General features: G+C 46.7%; 1 protein-coding gene across 23 annotated transcripts in view; it reads left to right on the top strand.

The window, feature by feature from the left end:
• The window catches only part of ptprdb (protein tyrosine phosphatase receptor type Db), a 116,188-nt gene that overhangs the window by 9,851 nt on the left and 85,265 nt on the right, over window positions 1-21,072 (top strand). For all 23 annotated transcript variants that reach the window (XM_037471446.2, XM_037471459.2, XM_037471458.2 and 20 more), the window contains exons 3-4: window positions 11,094-11,119; window positions 20,963-21,032. The gene's annotated coding sequence lies outside the window, so the exon portion shown is untranslated. The remainder of the gene's footprint in view (window positions 1-11,093; window positions 11,120-20,962; window positions 21,033-21,072) is intronic.

Raw genomic sequence — 21,072 nt, 5'->3', positions numbered from 1 at the left:
AACCATAGAACAACTTATAGACGAAAGCTCGAGAGAGAGATTTCAAATCTGCACTGCTTGTGTTATCAAGAAATTGCTCATAAAGTGCAACTGCTCCACATCCCTGCAAGGCCCAAAATAGCCCTGCATCAAAACAACACAAAGGGGGGGCAGCGCACGCGCGTGGGCGGCGATGGGCCACAGGTACTCTGTGAGAGGAGGAAACCGGGAGGTCTTATCACGCAACAAGGCACGACGCAGCAGCAGTTTGTGCTCCTTGGGAGGAAGGATTTTACAACCGCACGGCGCTCGCGTCAGCAAGTAACGTGCTCCTCGCCCCCCCCCCCCCCACGAAGGATTAGCATCACGTCGCTGCGCGGCGCGTGGGGCTAAACCGCGTGCGTTAACCGCAGCGCCCGATCAGCCATCCACAGCAAACACACAGGCTGAGATTGGGTTTGGTGGAGCGTGATCACACCAGGGTGACTGCTTTGTGCGGCCCGTACACTCCGTGACTGGCGGCCGGGTTCGCACTATTGGCCGTCTGTCGGCGCCGGCGATGCTGGCTGGCGTCTCCACAATCTGGACGCCTCGTGTCGTTAAAACGCGGCTCGTCTTCAGAAGCGCTCGTGGTTAAAATGGACGCTATGGAGCAGGAAAACAAAACGCATAGCGGGGCTTGATTCCGATATGAGTTGTACTGACGCGTTGATGCCACGTAACTGTGCACACCAGTATTTCTTTGAATGATGAGATCTGAAGCGTTTGTCATTAGCTTTTTTGTATTCAAAGTTTTCCGTTGCATTCTGTTGATTCTCAGTTGATTAATCTTTAATCTTATTTAAACAGATAAGTGTCACAGCATTTTGTTCCGTTAAATACTTGAACATTGCTGGACAAAATGTTTGCAATACAATTTCTATTAGTCACCAATCTTCATGAGAACATAGTGCTGAATCAGCAGTCCAAATCTTAAAACAGGAGCAAATTGCCTACCCCTAATTACCTCTTGACTTCTAACACACATGACCTTTAATTTCATTTAATCGTACTCTACAGCATTTATGTTAATGATTGAAATGGATATAGAATTTGTTTTGCCATGAACAGTCAAACAGAAAAACGCTATTTGCACGTGCAAAAACGTGTGTGCATGCATGAAGTGCTGCATTATGTGCAGGAGGAGAAAAAACAGAACACCACGGGTGTGATCAGAGAGAAAAAAAGGGAGAGAGAGATGGTTGGAGGCACCCATCTGTCAGAGAAAAAGAGGAGAGACGGGCTAAGGCGGACAGACAGAGTTGTCGAGAGAGTGACGGGAGGTTTGGGAAAATATGACAAACTGCAAACAGCATGGGGATGCACACAAACGGGCCGTGAGACGGACAAAAAAAAAAAAGAGAACAAAGGGTGGAGGGGAGGAGTCTGGGGAAGAACTGAGGCGGGAAGGGAGGAAACGGAGAGGAGACGGAGACACGGGAGGCGAGTGAGAGACAGCCAGCCTGAGAGAGTGACAGAGTGCAGTCCTGAGAGGGAGAGTGTGTGGGTGAGTGGGAGAGCGGCGGCAGCTGACTCGTCTGTCAATCACCGATCCGCGATTGACACCTCGGGGTCCGGAGCAACTCTCTTTTCCCATTGGCTCTTCCTGTCAGGATGTGGGGCACGGGGGGGGGTCATTGTTACACACAAACACCCATCCTCTCATGATAGGAAATGTCGTTGTGCATATGTGTGGTGTCTCTTTAGTGTCAACCCGTACACTAAATGCAGACGCACACACACTCTGGCTTACAGGAGGGGAAGGGGGGGGGGGACGAGGGGGGTCCCGATAGGAGTCCATTTTAGCTGACTGGACATTAACCTTTGACCCATGACCTTTTGACCTTTAAACTGTCAGCGCTGCTATCTTTTCAATGGACCTCTCATCTTGCACATCGTCTATATACAATACATAGGTTTGTGTGTGTGTGTGTGATTTATTGCTTTGTTTATGCATATTCTACACATTTTACACAAACACACACATAATACTCAACAATTTAAAGTGTATTAACATGCATATAATTGCATGCAAATGTTTGAATACTCCCTGACACACTCACACACAAACACACACAACTCCATGTCACATCCTTTGATGAGGCGACAATAACAAAGTCTTAACCTCTCCCAGTAACTCACACTCACATATTCATGTGATTCATTTTCTAAGTATCTTCAGTTTGAAATAGAAAACAGATAAAAGGTATGATCCAGACGCTTTATTACCCCTCTTGTAGGTAAAAAAAACAAAACAAACAATAATATAAAATACTGAGCCTTGAGTAGTTATATTCTGTGAACAAAGATGATATTCTTTGAGATTTATGTTGTAAAATTGTATTGTCACACTCTTCCCTTCCCTGGTTGAATAAACCTCATCACACCACATCCATTAAACACTGCGATAGCAAGAGCCTTATTATCTCCGAATTTATTCATGCTCATAAAGAAAACAGTTTACAAAAGAAAAGGCGATACCATAAGAACAATAAAATTCCAAAGGCAGCCAAATTTGTGCAAATGAAAAAAAAATGTTTTAATAAACCCACAACATGGAAAGTCTTAAGTTTCATTGGTTTTTTAATAAATGCTGTTAAGCTCAAAGTGGGCGTCTCCTGAATTTCGCCATCTTTCCGGATTGTTTAAATGTGTACTTGGGCCTTTTGACATCGTCAGTGGGAGTCAGTGGGAGTCAGTGGTAGTCAGCTTTAGAAAGAAGCCTCGTGTGGCCAACTGAGGAACTGCATATTTTGGTACTTCAAGCTAGAGTCAGCTTGACTTCTCAGATTTCTTCTCTTAAATTTACCACTTAAATCACTTTGCATTAGCTCACAAATTTCTGACTTTAATCATTCACTCTAATACGCCATCGTAATAAAAACTTTAAAAACCGTACAAGCAGGAAACTGAATAATGGCTAGAAGTTGGTCATGTAATTGCCGAATATAATTCTCCATGTCCTTGCAGATATACTCCGGGGACATATGTTATTGTTTTTCGTTTCTTTTCATGGATATATCTTTCATACAGTGTGAAAGTCAAGTGAAAACCTTGTTAATGCACGCATCTAATTAACACATATTGAAAGACGTGATCAAACCAAAGGGCAAATTTGTGAATACTTAACGAGCGATGGAATTTTTGCATAATGTACCTCTTTAATTAAAAAGCATAAAAATAACCAAAAGCGGTATATTCATGATTGTAAAAATGTAATGTTTAAGTTTAATTTAAATGATTTTTTTGGATCAACTTTACCATGTAGCTAAGAATCTGTATCCCCAGCGAAGTGAAGACGACCAATCCGTCCCATCGGCTTTCGTGGATGGGAGGAGATGTGGCGTGTTCCCGCATTATTAGTTGTTTCTGTGTATTTTTCATGTCTTACTTAAATAACACATGCACTCAAACATTCACGCTAATGAGAGGAAATGTCCATCTGGCGGTCTCTATGTGTGTGTTTAATTGTGTGTATGTGTTTGCACCAGTAGGGGGTTTGTGGCTAATGGGGTCATTATTGATGCTGAGTCAGGCCTACCGCTGATTGCAATGGTTGGATACCGACCCAACGAGTGTAAAAAAACACACACACACACACACGCCTCACACGTGCACGCATACGCAGCCTTTCTCCGTCTCTCCCTTTCCCGCTCACACATGCACACACATTTTCATTTATTCCAGTCTCTCATAGGTGCACTTATGCACATAAGCCTCCCACATCAACCAATAAACGGAGCCACCCAGAAATACCCCTCTCAACCTCTCTAGACCTCTTGGGCTCCTGCACACACGGTAACACACACTTTCACACGCTCACCTTGGGCTTGATTTAAACAGACAGGTGGCAGGTGTTGTGCTCAATAACCCGCCACTTCCTTGTTTTTTACAGTGATGCACAGAACATTTGCTGTTTGGAAAAAGTTGCTTCATTGAGTGTTGTCTTGACTACAAAATGGGCTTTCAGTCTGAATTAAATTGACATGTCAAAGTCTTTGCAGAGTGTGATGATGTCATCCCACTATATCTTTTATCCCATTGGGAGTTTATCAATCAGTTATGGGTAGGTAGAATTGACTCTTTAGGCCTACGTTCAAACATTAGGTTTTGGGGTCGTCCAAGCATGTGTCCGGTCCATTTCTCATTTGCGCCATTGGTGGTCAAGGGTCAAGATCACTGTTACTGAATGTCCGTCCCATTCTTGTAAATGCGATATCTCAGAAATGCCTTCAGAGACCTTTGCAACAATTACTGTCATCAGATTGCAAATTTGAGTGTCATAGGTCAAACTCACGGTTTGGGTCTGCTTCTTGTCTTATTTTGTAGTTTCATGTCTCTTGTGTCCCTGGGTAACTTCACTTCCTGCCTTGTCCTGTCTTCCCCTGTGATTGTCTGCCGTGCCTGATTGTTTCCACCTGTGTCCAATCACCTGCGCCTCCCTTGTGTATTTAAGCCCTGTGAGTCTCTTGTCTTGTGTGGCGACAGTACATGTCGATGTTCCGTACCATGTCAAGTAAGTCTTTTGTGGTTTCCAGTCCAGGTCCCTGTTTTTTTTGTCTGTTTTGTTTTCTCCTCCTTACTCCCTTTTTTTTGGTTGGAGCGATTTTGATTTTGAGTTTTGACAATGAAAGTCCTTTTATTTTTCAAACAAATACTCCGCATCCGAGTCCTCCCTCCTAGCCCTCGCACCCCGCGTATTGACAACTCTAATCCTAATTTGAGCTCCCCCGTTTTTCTTTTTTTCAGGAACAGCAACATCAGTAGTTGTATTTGTCATTTGTTTGCCATGAACAGTATAAGCTCATAGAATTCAGGCGAGGTCTGAATGAATGGAAAAATCTCTACTTCTCACCTGACTAAAATAAACATTGTGACTTTATGGTGTCAATCATTTAATTTAATTTAAACTGCAGCTCGTACAGAGTAGTTGCTGTTGTCCACTCTGGAGGTTTCCTGCTTTTTTATCTAAAAAATGAGTTGACCTTTGGTTAGCTAAAAAATACTTTGGCTGTACTTGGCTCCACCCTCTTTATAGAGTACCAAGATGATGAGATCCAAAATGTCTAACTTGAGGCTTTGAAGCAGCAGTCTACAATCCAATGGTGGACGTCCACTCCTTAAACTCAGTCCATTACTGAGCTCCTAGCGACTCAATCAACTTTTGTGGGTCAGCCTCTCACGGCACCCAGCAAAATAGTCAATTTGCCAAAATGTTCTTTTTATCCGTGTAAAAGAAACCCACTACTTTTGTGATTTAATGCAAATGGAATCATTAATTCCTATGAATTGTGGAATAATAACCTGATACGGTCATTTCCCAGTGTCTCATTTGAAGCCCTAACCGTTGGCGACATTTGGCTGCGTGTCCCTGAGGTCCGAGCTGATCGGAGCCTCTCCCCCCCCCCCCCCCCAAGAGCTCAGAAACCAAGATCATGATGAGCCCGCACAGACCGGTCGACGCGGCGCTTTGAACACTTGTCTAAATGTCAGCGCCGCGATGGCCCCCGCCTGGGCCTCATGAATAAACCAGCAGTCCCATCAACATCGTTCCCAACATTCAACGGCACAATGGCTCCTGCGTTCGCGCGCGCAGGCGTGTGTGCGTGTGTGTGTGTGTGTGTGTGTGCGTGTGTGCGGCCTCATTAAGCCCCTCCGAGGGAATTGCCCTCTCCAGAGTATCACAAACCGATATCTTCCCGCTGATGATTATATCCATTCTTCGCTAAATAAGTCGTTGGCGTTGCTGACACATGGAGTAATGTTTTTAATCTGGGTGGTTACGAGGTGCCGTTGTGTGCCTACAGTATGTATTTCTTCATCGGTCTACTATAATAAACTCAGTGGTGTATGGAAGTAAATCTGTGTCATTGGATTTTGAATGAAAAAGGCGAAAGAAACTTGGGCTTGTCGGCAGCATGGTGACCGGATTGTGGCCATGTCCAATAATAACGGGGCTTCGACTCTTCTTTATGCCATCAGTGTGGTTTGTGTCAGATACACATCATTTCAATGCATAAATATTCAGTGCTAGAAATTCAGAATTCAGAATCACCTTTTTTCTTTCAAAATCCGATGACACAGATTTACTTCCATAGTGGTGTAGCTGCTGTAGTTTTAATCAAAGCGTGAGAGGTGTGTGTGTGTGTGTGTGTTTCCAGCTCTATGTGCCATAGAAGACAAGGTCCGTTGTTCCCTGAAAGCAGCTACTCTCTAAAGCCAGTCTTTTATGAAGTTCTGCTGCTCTGGGCAGACCATTAACATTTCATGCCACCCTGGCTCACTCTCCCCCAAACTGTGGGCATTAAGGAGAAGTTCCCACTTTAAATAATCCGCGCCGCAGTCTGCAAGCAAACCAGGGGGGTTTTAAGGTGGTTTTATTTATATTTGAAATGTACAAAGTTGCCAAACAGCTGTTGACCTTGACCCCCGACCTCATTCTGTTTTTCACGTGAAGTTTGAAATCGACTTTAAATGTTGCCCCTGACATCAGTGTTTTCCCACTGCCTGCCGGCGAGCGGGTTCTTTGTTCGGGGCTGCGGGGGGCTTGTGTGTGATATTTTCTCATAAGTTTCATCACCTCGCCCGACTTAATAGCATCTCACTCTGCGCCGCTCGCTTAAAGCTCAGCGCTCCCGCTTGTCAGTTCTGAGGCGCGGCTCGCCTTAAGCATCGGGGATTCTGCGCGTAAGCCGCTCTCGTTATCCCCCGTTTGCGTTCCGCGCGCGGCGCCCAGCCCCTCTCCCCCCCAACCCCCCCCCCCCCCCCCCCACACCGGTACGAGCGCGCCGGCCCGACTCTGAGAGTGTGAGTGACTGATGGGCGCCCGTAAGCCCCCCATCTCCTGCGCTCCGTTTGAAATAAAGCGACAGATAATCGCAGGGTTCTGGCGAAGCGAAGCTCATCTGAGCGCCGATCGATAAGGGGGGGGGTAGCTTCAAAGCAGCCCTTCAAAGAGGGGAGAAATAGCCATATGCTCGACGTGCTCTGTGTCTGTGTGTGTGTGTGTGTGTGTGTGCGTGCACGTGAGAGAGAGCGATACAGGGAGGGAGTGTGGGAGAGCCAGAGCAAATGTGTGCATAGTGAGAGAGAGAGAGAGAACAAAAGGAGGGGGGGGGGTCTCTGTTCAGATGAAAAGGGGTTTCATTTGGGAGCGTTATCATATCACAGTTTGACACGCAAAGTGCTTGTGATGCAACCGACGTCGCTGTTTAAATTGGACAAAATCATTCTTTTGTTAGTTGGTAATCTCCTGATATTATGACTCTGTCATCTTTTATTCAGCGAAGCAGCAGCAGCTGTGGCCTTTGTTGAAGAAAATGGGGCCGGAAGGAGACACACACACACACACACACACAGACACGGTCTCCGCACACTTACACTTGGACAGAGGGAAGAAGTTTAAAGGCCGTGCGTGTGTGTGTGTGTGTGTGTGTGTGTGTGTGTGGGTGTGGGTGTGTGTGTGGGTGGACGGACACACTACACGGTGTACCGAGAGCCAGTGGCGAGCTGAGCGGACGGAATGACCGAGTGACAAAAGGGGAGAGGGCGGTGTGCCGACGACTTGTTTGTATCTGAGATTAAGAGAGGCGGGAGAGGGAGAGACCCCCCCCCTCCCCCTCTTCCTCCCCAACTCCCATCTCCAAGAAAAAAAGATGCTGTGGGTAGCGGTGACATCACACCTTCAGTCAGAGCGAAAATTAGAATGTATTTTTGACTCATTTGTGTAAAAAGAAAAAAGCTCAGTGTGAGCAAATATGTGCCTCTACATGCAATATTTTGCGAGTGCGAAGGGTGTGTGTGTGTGTGATGCGTGTGCGTGTGTGTGTGTGTGTCGGTATGTTTAATTAACACAGACGAGCAGGTGTAAAGCAGTAATTAATGACACAACTGACTGACTTCAAATTATGTCCACATGCGCTTCTCGTGCCGGCTGAACATGCTTTACATTTGCAACATGAGCCCTTTATGCATGCATGTGTATGTCAGTGTGTGCGTGTGTGTGTGTGTGTGTGTGTGTGCTGCGATCTTTACTTGCAAAACAGTGGAGCGATGGGGAGTAAAGTGGACACAATCATCGCACACGTCGCAGTTCGGCCACTCAAACACTCATTTAGTTTGCAAATGGTCTCATTACTAATGAATCACAAGCTGCTTTAGCGCAGGCTGAGCACACAGTAATGGCTTGGCCGTTCTCCAGAACACACACACACGCACACACACACACACACATTCGCGCTGACAAAGATTGAGAGTGAGTGTCCAAGAGCCCCAATTACCTTCACATCCAATGCAAGAGAACAAGCTAGAGAGCTAATTACAAGTCCCAACATCTAGGCGCGCACACACACACGCACACACGCGCACACACACACGCACACGCACACAGGCGGATGATTTGTCAGCAGAAACACCGTCCCTCTTGTTTTCCGCCCGTGATTGTTAGCGTCGACAACGCGCCTGGTTTTGAGAAAGATGGCCGTGTCACCGTGTTATTACCATAAGTCACGTTTGCAGCGGTGCGATCGTTATTAAATCATCAATAAGGCCGCTGTAATTGAGTAATTCCAGTTGTAGCCGGATTGATTTAGACTTCAGCGCTGTAACGGGGGCTTGAACGAGATCAAACGATCTCGGACGCCTTTCCCGAAACGCGCCGCGTTGTCATTCAGGAGGGGAAATAAATACATACATTTTTATTCATCGTTCCTATCAATCTTTTCTCTTTTCTCTGTCATCCTTTTTTTGTGCCCAGGATGGTTTTTTCGAGGCATAAATCGCGCTGATCCTCACTTGTCTGCTGAGTGAGTGAGTGTGATGCCAGTGATTGGGCGGAGTAATTGGACCTAATGAATATGTCAGCTGCCTGTTTCTTTCTCTCTCCGTTAAATACAACTGGATTAGATTTACTGTCCTGCTTACTCAAACAACTTAAAGACTCCATCAGTGGGCTACTTTCCATACGTGCGCACACACACACACACACACACGCACAAACAGATTGGTTCAGCTCAGTAGATCAATGGCCTCTTGGTCAATGTCTCCTTCGGGAGGGTAATCTATCTGCTCCTCGCTAATGAAACACTCCGATCGCTCCATGTGTGTGTGTGTGTGTGTGTGTGTGTGTGTGTCTGTGGGGAGGCGTTCGGGTGGGTTTAAACGTCTTTGTGCAATCATGGGTGTCAGATTGTGTCTAGAGCGTATGAATATGGTGTCATGTTGTTTGTATTTTTGTTTAATAGACTTCATGTGTCATTAAGCAACACATGTACACATTATAGATAACCGTGTCTTTGGAATTTGTCATTATGAGATTGGAATTAATAACCGTAATTCTAAATGAACATCTTCACCTAGTATTTAAATATTGTCTCCCGACATCTGAAAAACTGGTGTTAGTTTGTCTAATTCGGGTGACACTTCCTAAAAAAACGTTTCAACACTTTTTTTTTCCTGATGTATTATTCTCCATCGGCCCTTTTTTTCTCCCTCTGAATAGATTTTATTAAAGCATCTTTACTCTTAAAACCAGATTGTCTTTGACGGGGGAACACAAGTGACTGCTTTATCTCTTTGGTGTTGAAAAACGTTTTTTTTTTTCTCTTAACGGAGCTGTCTTTAAAATCGCGAGCAATGACTCAATTAATTAGCCCGCCTGAGCAGACGGGCTAATTAATTGGCTGAAGACGAGGGCCCCCCGGGTCCCCAGGTACACACCTCAAGCGTGATGCTCGGTCGCCTCGGTACAGCGAGAACCTTTCAGTCCTGCGTATCTGAGGCCACGGCAAAATATGCCGCGACGGGACGCGGTCATCACAAACACGTCGGTTCACTCTGCATCGACACGGCGGTCGTGAAGGGCGTCGTCGTGCGGAGGGCCTGATGCAACTTCATCCTGTTGTAAATTTCGTTCTCAGCAGTGCGCTTTTTGCTTCAACGTCGTTTTCCAAAGGCGATTGTGCTGGTCCGCTCCCTCCAGGAGGACTTACAAGTGGTGGAATTGGCCCTGGCGCCTTTCTCACCTGCGCTCAACCGGCCAATCTGGGGGGCCTGAAGTGGGTGTGAATGTCAGATTTGGACTGCGACCAAAATAGTGGACGGGCATCAAAGTTGTGTGTGTGTGTGTGTTTGACTTCTCGATGAGCACTTCTGACGAGAATACTGGCAGCCTGAAGGTGTTTTTTCAAGGCCGCAATGTCCGACGGATGGCAGCCACGGGGGTGTAGCGGCGTGAAGTGCAGGAGGCCATTGGCTGGCAGGGGAAGACAAGCAGCACGCGAACCCATCTCCCTCTTCCTGCTGCCACTCTACTGGCGCGTGACAAAGTCTCGAGCCGCAGAAGGAAGGAGGAGACGAATAAACATTGTACAGATTCCAGAGATTCAGCAAAATCCACCCTGGGCTATTTCTGGCCCTTTGTTTGTTTAAATTCTGCAAAGTTTTCTCCTGAACAGCCTCGTCGGAGCACATTCAAGAGCAGCCTCTTTTGGGGTTTGTTTTTTAAGCCGTCAAATGGCTTTTGTTGCTGCAGAAACTGCTCCCCTTGGCTTCTCCGTGGAGGTCTAGTCCACAGCCCAAAACCCACTTGCACTGGTCACACAAAATGCACAAAAAACGATCCTTTTGTGTATTTATTACTCCAGACCAGATATATTGTCTCTGACTGGTCGTAATTTGTGATGTTTTAAAAAAAAAAATGAACCTCTGAAATTGAGCGCATGCCCTTTTTTTTAGCAACTTCGGTAATTTCACACCTCCAGCAGAGAATGCTTCAAAGTCTTCTTTTGCAGAGCATAGACCAGTAATGAAAGAATAGTTTGTGAATTAAAGGTCACCTTGAAGGGATTCGGAGCCCTGTGCAGTAATGTTTCTCTGAGAGAACAGCAGGCCGACAGCCCTGTTGAGATGAAACCCGTCTTGTTTCACCTCACACATCCTCCTGCAGAGTGTCTTGGAAAGTTGTTGTTCTGCCACCATCTTGTCGCCATCTAAATTCAATCTCTTTTTTTTTCCTCCCCCTTCTTCCTCGTTCCTGCCCCCCCCCCCCCCCCCCCCTTTTCCCCTTCTCTGTGCAGTTGGACGCCTTGAAGTGCTTCTTAAGGTAAGCGGCAAAGAGAGGCCAGTCTTGCTCCTCTCTCTGGTACTTTTCTTTTCCTCCCATAAAAGGCAGCGGGCCATCAGCACTTGGCACCGCGTGTGTGTGTGTGTGGCACCAAACAATCTGCGTCCTCAAAAACTGCATTTGGCCCAGGATGCTGCTCGCATGAACACAATAACAGTGCGTTACAAAGACATAACAAAGAGACACTTTGGGTAACACTCCCACTGCATTCCCCGGTGAGGCCAGTGGGGGGGGCTTTATATAGGAGTGATATCATCACTCCTCCTAGACTGTTGGTAAACACTTTCCATCCATAAGACGCATTCTAAGCGCTGCGTAGTAATTATGCGCTAAATGCTCTTAGTCATAGCAAAACAAATCAAATAGGAATGAACGTGCCTTATAGTTTTTTTAAAAGGTGAGGCCAGTGTTGCTGTTTTATTTGCCGGATTAAAAGTAGCGCTCAAAGTTATTACTCTCACACTGCAGTGTTCTGTAATAATATCAGCACACAATATTTTTAAGAAGAAAAGTGGCACGGCTGGACAACGGGTCTGACCTCGTGGTGTGGGCATTGAGCATGTGTGTGTGTGTGTGTGTTTAAAGTATTAAAGTTACAAAATCCCCAAAGAAGATTACTCCTTTACTCATTCAGTTTTCTTTAATGCTTTAGCTTTAAAAAATTTACAAAGCTTCTTAAAAGTCTGTAGTCTATGGTTTGTACTATTGGAGACCATTTCAATCTCCCCACTGAGAAGACTGCACGGGAACCAAAGATAAATGGAGATAAAAGGAGGGGTATAGAACTTTATATTCCTATATCTATTTGAGTTTGACTGCTGAAAAAAATATATATATATATATATATAGTATATATATCAGAAGTGTCTCAGTCTGAGTCATTAATGATTTCTGATTTGGCCGCTTCCTGACTGAGTGGGCGTGAACATACTGTGCTTGATGGACTTCCCCTCGCACTCTGCTGCATCTGTTAGTGCGAGGCCCGGGCGATTCAATACGTTCATTATTTCTACTGGCACGTGTCGTTTCACAACGTCACTATTGCGCCTGGCAGAGCTTCGCCCAACTGAATCCTCTCAATTCTTATCATCCAGAGTACCTGAAAACGTGACTATCGACACACTGATATCCTCTGACATTACATCACCATAGCAATTCATCAATCAAGCTTTTCACTGATCTGCTGCAAAAAAAGAAGAAAATTAATTTGGTTTGTATGGCTGCCCCAGGTCACTAATTAGCATCCAATCGTTACTTTTGGGTAGAACAAAATGATCGGTGAAATTGACAAACCCAGTGTAGCCGACTTTGCAGTTTTCTCCACCGATTTAGCGACCTGTGTTGTTGAGAAACGGTTGGCAACGCGAGCTCTCGTTGTTAATTATAATGATAAAAAGAATAGCGTACCTGCTAGCTTCTCCACGCGGCTCTCTTCTTTAAAGGGCACATCCAAGCACTTCTGACTTAGGTTACTCCCAGACCTAATGCACAAGCAATATATGGCCTAAAAGCACCCAAGACTACACAAATAATCAAAGGGAATTCATCCGATAAATAAAAACGTTCTCCATCAGAAGAATCACACAAACCTCAACACATATTTGGAATACATACCGTAATCTCATTTGGCTTTGACAATTAAGAGGAAAAAACGCTTTGGCTGCAGATTGTTTTTATCCCCTGTCTTTGAACTAATTTGATCATTCTGTGATGCTGTAACTACCTGCTTTAGATCAGATCTGAGGGCCGGAAGAGAGGAATACTACCAATTCTTCCATAGAAGTTAGCACACAAAAAGCACCATCATTTTAGCTGTGTGTGTGTGTGTCTGGTTCCTTGAGTTTGGAGTGGGCTCTGTTGGGCCTGACTCACGTAGAGCCTCATTAGTGGCTGAGGGTTGGCCGGCCCGCTGCTACTGGAGTCTCACTCAGAAGGGGGGGGGGGGGGGGGGCACCAAGTCATATGTTCCTCTCCATTGCTGGCCCGATCTGCCACATTGCCGCCTGCTTGAGACTGTGTTTTGTTTTTTCCTTCTGTGCACTTGTATCTTTGCGAGTGGTGGAGGACGGGGAAACCGTACGAGTGTTGTAGTAGAGTCACGAGGTGCTTGTGTGTTCGTTCTGATGATTGTAGCCCTCTTATGACATTGAATCTAATATAAACGGATAGCCCACATTCTTTTTGTTTAACTGATGAGAGGAAAATAGCGTTGGTCAGCAAAAAAAGATCAGTGATGGTGACACTATTTCTTTTTTTTCCCCCTTTGATCGGAGGAACTCGCAGCACTCGCTTCAAAAGTAGCAAAATCTGACGAAAAGGTCTCAAAACCACTCCCCCGACATCATCACAATGAACTGAGCAGCCTAAAGGAAAATTAAGGCTTTGGACAGTGTTTATTACCTCCTTGAAAACAGGCAAAGATACCAGGATGTAATGAGAATTTGATCAAATGTAAGACTCCCCACCCGGCCTTTAACTAGAGCAAAGCGTATTTTGTTTAACTGACGAAAGGAAGAAAATATAGATTTTTTTGTCTAATTTAACCTACAAAGATCCATAGAAACCGTTTTAGCGAAGGTGAAGCGGAAAAGCAATAAAGATGTTTCTTCCGGCAACGTTTTATTCTACAGACCAACTCTTCACACGGCCTGTCGGTGCCCATCGACTTTTTATCTGGTGGCACTGTGTGCGACGGCATCTCCTGAAAGCAGCTGAAGGTTATTCCGCGCAATCCGACGAAAGCAGTTCAAATGCACCCCGCCGCTACTCACACGGCTGGCTAGATTGGTTATAGACCCGGACGGGCAGGTGGAGCCCACGCGGGAATCGGCCCATTGCCCAACGGCGCCGCCGTACCCGCCAAACACCCCAAGTTGTGCAGTGCGTTGTGTTTGTGATGAAACTCGCTGAAAGCCTGCGCTTTAATAGCGTTCGCTCAGCGGGAGAAAGGTTAATTATCACATCCTGTAACAGACAGACAGGACACCTCCTCCTGTCAAGCGTGCACACACACACACACACACGCACAAACACCCTCTGAACCTCACAAACAGCAGACGGATCAAACAAACTGTATGTGTGTGCGCGTGTGTGTGTTTGCATCTGTCATTTAAAGTAAAATCCAACATCTGTTCATCCTCGTTTGCCTCATCACCTTCAGTTCTTCTTTTTTTTTTCTCTAACCCCTTCCTCCTCCTCCTCCTCCTCCTCTTCCTCCATCACCACCACCCGTATTCCCAATACGACGCGACTCGCAGCCGCCAAAGAAATGCATTCATGGAGTTGTGCATCAGGAGGGAAACCAGACGGAGTCCCCTTGGATCGCGTTTCTCGGCTTTGACACAATGTGTGAATTGTGAAGGTTTCAAAAAAACGTGGGGGGGGGGCGATTCAGCAATGAAGAGTGGACAGAGGTGTTCAGCAGGTGTGAAGTATGTGAGCTGCACTAAAACGATTGCTGTTGTTCTACTGAAGAAGGCAAAAAAAACCCATTTTGAGTGCAAAACAGCCCACGAAACAAACCTGACAAACACAAAAGAACCGTAGAGAAGTGTTGTTGTAAAAATGAACGACTCCACTTCAGATCGCAAACCCTTTTTTAACAATAAACCCACACTCTTTCATGTCATCCACTCTTCTTATCTCTCTTTCCTCAAACACTCGCGCTCCTCCTCAGAAGTGTCTCTCTCTTCCTCTTATCCCACCGCGTTTCTGCACCCATCCACCGCCTCCTACTCTCTCCATCCTCATTTCATTGCCAGTCTAGACAGCTCCCGAAAGCAGGTGCTAAGGCGAAGGAGAGGGAGGGGGGGGGGAGGAAGGAGCCAGGGAGGAAAGGAGCCAAGGGGATAAGGAAGACCGAGTGAGAACCGAGAGAGATTAATAGATCAAGCGGGGAGGCATATGATGAAAGTTTAGAAGAGCATGGAGAGGGAAGGAATGGAAATGAAAGGAGAGGAAAAGGGGGGATGAGGTCAGGTTGAGGTGGGATTGGAGCACAGTGGAAGGGTGGAGTGGAGTGGGGGCGCCCTGAGTAAATCAGGTAGGCGCCATGCAGAGGGGAGAGGTGCGGGAGAGGCTATTTTAATCCAGGCTGCAGAGGAGGAAGGGGAGAAGTGTGGAGGGAAGCAAAGAGGCTGTGGGAGAGGAGAAGGAGAAAAGGGGTGGAGTCTCAGGGATGGATGGATGGTTGGATGGATGGAGCATGTGTAGGGGAGAGGACGGGAACAGTGTTGTTGTGCTTTTATGGGAGGACACCGACTGCACGGAAGTGAGGTGGGTAATAAGGCCATAGCTCATTCCTGTGGAGCAGCCTCTACCCTATTAGTGACTCCCTCTCACTGGATGACTTATGTGCACCTCGTTTTTCACCAGCGGGATGACGGCAGATGCTTGGGAAGAAACAAACACACACACACACACACACGCGACAGCACATTCGCAGCCGCAGGAGCGACGACGGGAGAAATCTGCTCCTGCTTCCTGATGTGAAGAGAGAGCGGATCCGAAAAACCAACAGTGTACATTCCAAGATCCAGAGCGATGAACGACACGGTGACTTAGTCAATCAATACTTTCCTAATTCCTCAGCTGCTAATGCGGTGAGTGGGCCCGGCATGGATCCCAGTCCGCTCCCTCACGGACTCTCTTGAGGGCCGTCCTGTTGTCAATGGTTGTCAGTGTTTGTCTTGTTGACTTAGCCCAAGGAAATTACCCATAAGTCACTGCAATGTTACGGCTAAAGGTCCGTGTAGGGCAACTTCCACAATGCGGACGGGGGGGGGGGATTTCAATTTTTGAAATATTCAAGGTCTGCTTTAATGCCGTTATACAAAACCCTGTAAAGAGAACGGTGAATAATTAGGAGAACAAACAGCGGATGAATATCCTGCACACTATTTGTAGTCCGAACTAGGGTCCTAAAGTCATGTGAACCGGCTGTAACGAGTTGATGGACAGTTTTAGCTCACTCCGCTGGTCCAAGAACAGATCGATGTTCAGAAGAACCTCTGGATAAACAGTCATCTTGTGTTCAGCTAACAGCCATGAACACTTACAGCGGGTGTCTGGTTGCTGTATAATGAGTCGCTCCAGGGAAAATTGTAATTGCACGATATTTAACAAAACCCCTCGCTATCTTGCGGGGGTTTGCGATTTGGACCGGGCCCCACACGTGTACTTGATAAATCCCCCTCGCATTCTTTACATCTTTTATAAAACAGCGCCATTATGTCAGAGCATTAAAATCCTAAAACATGCAGACAGAAATGTGGGGATTACAAGTCCTTATTGTCTTACAGTAACAACAGAAATACTTTTGGTCAAAAACTCAAGAGAGGGGAGGTACTTAAAAAAAAAAAAAAAAAAAAAATCAAATCATCTTAATTCTGCACACATAAATACACACAGTTAAAACATATTTTCAATCCCATCGTGTCCTTTGCAGTGAAAGTTCATCTGTGTTATTGTAATTCACCATCTCCGTGGTGACATTTTCTTGTGAGAATGAAGGCTGACCCTGTTGGCGTCCAAGCCAATCCAAGGACTAATGGTTTGGAGAAAAGGGGGGAATAGAAGCATCTTTTCCAATATGTTTTTCCGTTTTAATTAAATTTATGCATATTGGTTCCTCGAGAAGAATTTGGGGCAGCTGTATCAGCGCAAGGGGGGGGAAATGGGTCACGTCGGGAGAGGGACTGAGATCGCTTCATTACGAAACCCCTCGCAGTCGCTCGCTTGCCCCTGTGATTCCGCCCCGGCATTCCCGTTCATGCCCTTAAGGCGATTCCAATATGGGCCTAACATCGGTGACCTCTTCAAATGTGAGCAATGAGGCGGGTGTTGGTGATCCGGGTCCATGCAAGTTGTGGCCGAGAAATAGCGGCGGGATAATGAAGAGGATTTGATTTATCGGATGCTCTGCGTAATTTAGCCTTTTTAACAATAAGAGCTTAGCAGACGGAACAGAGCACAGCTTGTGTCAGTGCTCTTAACAATCTTATCCTCATAATGTCTCCTTTGTCCTTCATCATTTGTAAAATTCCACTCAACCCCCTTAATGCTCCACCCCGTGTTTCAGACACCTTCTTTCACTCCCCCCCCCCCCCCTCTTCCCCTCAATTTGTTGCACCCACACAATAATAATTCAGAATTTTGACCAAGTTTTCTCACCACTGCGCCTACAAATGTGAAAATGTAAAAACACGGGATTGTTTCCCATCACACAGCAGGGGTTCTAGGGTGATTGGTGCCACTATGTGGAAGTCACTGCGTCGTACTGCTGCAGCTTTCCCCTTCCAATCAGCATGAAGAGAATGGCTTCCACAGATTATTTCCACCCGTTGATTCGGCCGTAATTGAGGCATTTTGAGGAAGTTTGGCCTCTTGAGAGGCGAAGCAGACCGGGTTGTTAAATGGGATCGATCGTTAATTAGATTTAGCGCAAGCTCTTCTGACTCCTAAAGGAACACGCGGAGGAACCTTATGTCGCTTCACCCCGGATGTTTTTGCCGTTGCGTCCAACCGGCGATCGCTCGAAGTCTCTTTCTCCGCCTCGTAATCAGCTACATATTCAGTCAGTTAAGATAAGTGGCCTTTCAGTGTCAACTTCTATTTGTGTTAACCTGGAGCCTGGATCATCACCAATCCACAGCATTCCTCACTCCATCCCTTGCCTGCACTTCCACCGGTGTCTCCTGGTGAAGTCACATGACACACTAGCAAACACAGCGGATAAAGCGGAGAGGTTTTATTGGGGCTCTTTTACACAATGCCAGACACTCCTAATGACTCAGTGGCAAAAACAAACAAACAACAATTGCTTTTACATTACATTACATGTTATTTAGCAGACGCTTTTATCCAAAGCGACTTACATTGCATTGCATTATAACCCGTGCATTACATTTTTGCCTGGGGAGCTATTAGGGGTTGGGTGTCTTGCTCAGGGAGACTTCGACATGGCACATGGGGCAGCCGGGATTCAAACCACCAACCTTGCAGCCCCCAGTGCACTGCACTACTCCATGCGCCACCATCTCCCTTTTGGTGGATATACATTGACGGTGAGGAATTTTCTAGTAAACATTCAAGTGTGTGTATATAAAAATATGTATATATATTGGTTTTGCATTGTTTGGGTGATGTGCCGGAGGGGCTTGGACGTTTGAACCGCTTGTTTGGGTCTGTTGAATCTACCGGAGCCCCGTGATCTGACTCGACTCTGTAGACTAGATAAAGGAGTGCCCGTCCTTTTTTCGGTGTCACTCCTCTGTCCCGCTGTCCCCGTCTCACGTTGGATGAGCACGCAGCCTTGTTTCCCCGAAAACCTGGGTTCAATCACTCACAAAAAGAAAAAACGTCGAACCCGACCATGAAAGAGACGCGAACCCTACATTCAAAGTAGGGCTTGACGAGACTGCCTCTTGACGCTCACCCGCGTCTCGCCTTGATGTTGAGTCCAGCTGACGGAAACCAAAGGAGAGTGTTTCACGCCGGCCGAGCGAAGCCGAGGTCCTCGAGCTGCTCCGGTCGGGGGGGGGGGGTTACACATCAAAAAAAGATCTGGGCCATCGCAGCGCAGGATCACCTTCGGTGCAAGGAGTGAAAAGGGATCCGAGAAAGCACTCTGGTGACCTAAATAATGCCAGTCGCCTTCCCCCCCCCCCCCCCCCGAATCAGTCCCTACAAGTAAAAGGCAGATTGTCCGGCCCGGAGCAACCGACCGTCGAATGCCCCCCTTCAAATTACTTTCAACATCCCGACTCTCGCTGAGCGGTCGGCCATGAGAGGGATTCTAAGGCACTCTGGAGGGCTCCCGTGGGGAAGCCTCGCAGAGATGCAAAGCAACTAAAAGCGTCTCGCAGGCAGGGCCTCACCGCGGGGGCCTCTTTTACCTCGTAGACATCGGGGGGGGGGGAGACCGACTGTAATGTCGGCTCTGAAGAACAACGGGATTAACATGACCCGTCCGGCTGCCTGCGCCGCACCTGTGAGGCCGGGAATTGCCCGAACGTGACGCGAGCGTCCTCCAAATGAGCTCGTTTCCAGACTCGTCTCTCTCAAAATGACTTGCGCCGGGCACATTCTCGCTAACAAGGTGGTTTCCATCCAGGGAGCCCTGAAAACCCGCCACAAAAACAAACGTGATGGAGGGGAAAACCGGCGGCCCGCAATAGCCGGTAACTGGCGCTTAACAACCACCCCCCCGGCCCACACCCTGGCCCCCACCCGACCGATTTCACCATTACAGAGGGAACGTGGTGCGTTCAGCGGAAGGAGTGTGTCATCGGCTGAAAATAAAGCGTCAAGCGGTTTTCACACGAGGCGCACATACATTTGCCACATGGACACGGCTCCTTTCTTCTTACTGGGTTGAGTGAGATTATGTCAGACGTGAGAGCCCCCCCCCCCCCCCCCCCCCCGCGACCCCGGAACCAACCTGCAGGGTTAAGGAACATAATGGTAATGACATATGTCCCAGTTTTTCCCACTGGTGATTAAAAAATCTCTTTACATCTTGAAGATCCTGCAGTTGATGTATTCTACCCTCATCGGCTCTGCCCCTTTGCACGGTGAAGTCGGTCAGCGGCAGGAGTGGTGTAACAGCACCGACTAGTGGTGGCTCGGGGTAATGGCACCACGCTCCACCTGCTGTCATCTCCTTCTTGTTGTCCTTTTCACTGTAAAATGCTGTACAACAAGGGTCCTCAAAGGGAGGGACCCCTTTACAGAGGGACTGACAGGGGGGGTTGCCAACTTTTTAATTGTACCGGTTAAGCATATAGCGTCCTCCCATTGGAAATAGTTAATTTTCATAAAACCTTTTCAGACCGGTTTTGTGGTGATGAATGGAAACGTTTTCAAATTGAAATAAAATAATTTGTTTGTAATGCAGTGTTATGTCATGTGAAAATGTTATTAAAATTAAAACCGAAAACAACTTTCCAAAAGTGAACAGTCCCAAGATTGACAAATCAAAATGTTTTAACACTCTAAAGTTGTCTTTAAGTGACCGATCCAATGAAACATTAATAAAGGTTAATAAATCATCATTTTCTATTGGCCCAAAGCAAAGAACTAAGGTCATGGGCACAGTAAATGCCTCAAATGTTAATGTGCAATCCTTTTAAAACGCTTAGACGCACAAAATACAGCAAGCAGGTATGGATAAACATGATAGAAGCTAAAGAATGAATAAAATAATAGACCGATAATGCCACCCAATGTTCAGACAAAATATGATATGATCATCATCCGCAAATAATTTCACTCCCTACAATCACTGCTGTATGAATGGGGGTCTTTTTGGACAGTAACACATGTGATGATGCAGAGGGTTATTTCGTCGTGTGAGGTCGTCACAGTTTAACAGAGGAATGATGTCATAGCAGAATGAAAATAATAACCGTGCGGCTGCCCCGTGATCCTCAGAGAGTTCTCGCCGATTTCGCTCCACCAGTGAAGTGATTCCTGTTGGGCCGTGACTTAGTGCGCTCCGCTTCACCGCTGTAGATGGATGAAGATCTCTGGGTAACAGCACAAGGTCACTGTAGGCACTAAACACGGAGGAGGTGGACTTCTCTGTGTGTGTACTTACTAGCTTCCCCAGAAGCCTTTAAAGCCCTCGGTATAGGAGTTGAGCCCAGGCGGATCCGTGTGGCCCGACGCGCCTTTTGGAACAACTACTGCTTGGGTTGGAAGCTCCTACTGCACACACAGAGTTAGTTTAAAGAGCACAGCGCTCCGAAAGGCCAACGCGCTGTTCCTAATCCTTTCTCCTCTTTTCCTCCCCCCCCCCTCCCCCTCCTCCCCCACATGCAGGAGAATTCTGGGGAGATTTTCTTGCTCTTTCATTCCTCAAGGATGAAGCGGCACAGCGGACCCTGAACAGGTAAGAGCCGAATATCGCGATGACCTTCAAACCCAAATAC

Source organism: Pungitius pungitius, chromosome 9 (genome assembly GCF_949316345.1).
Source record: "Pungitius pungitius chromosome 9, fPunPun2.1, whole genome shotgun sequence".
Lineage (NCBI taxonomy): Eukaryota > Metazoa > Chordata > Actinopteri > Perciformes > Gasterosteidae > Pungitius > Pungitius pungitius.
Note: the sequence above shows the minus strand (reverse complement) of the source record. Positions and strands in the feature narration are given on the sequence as shown.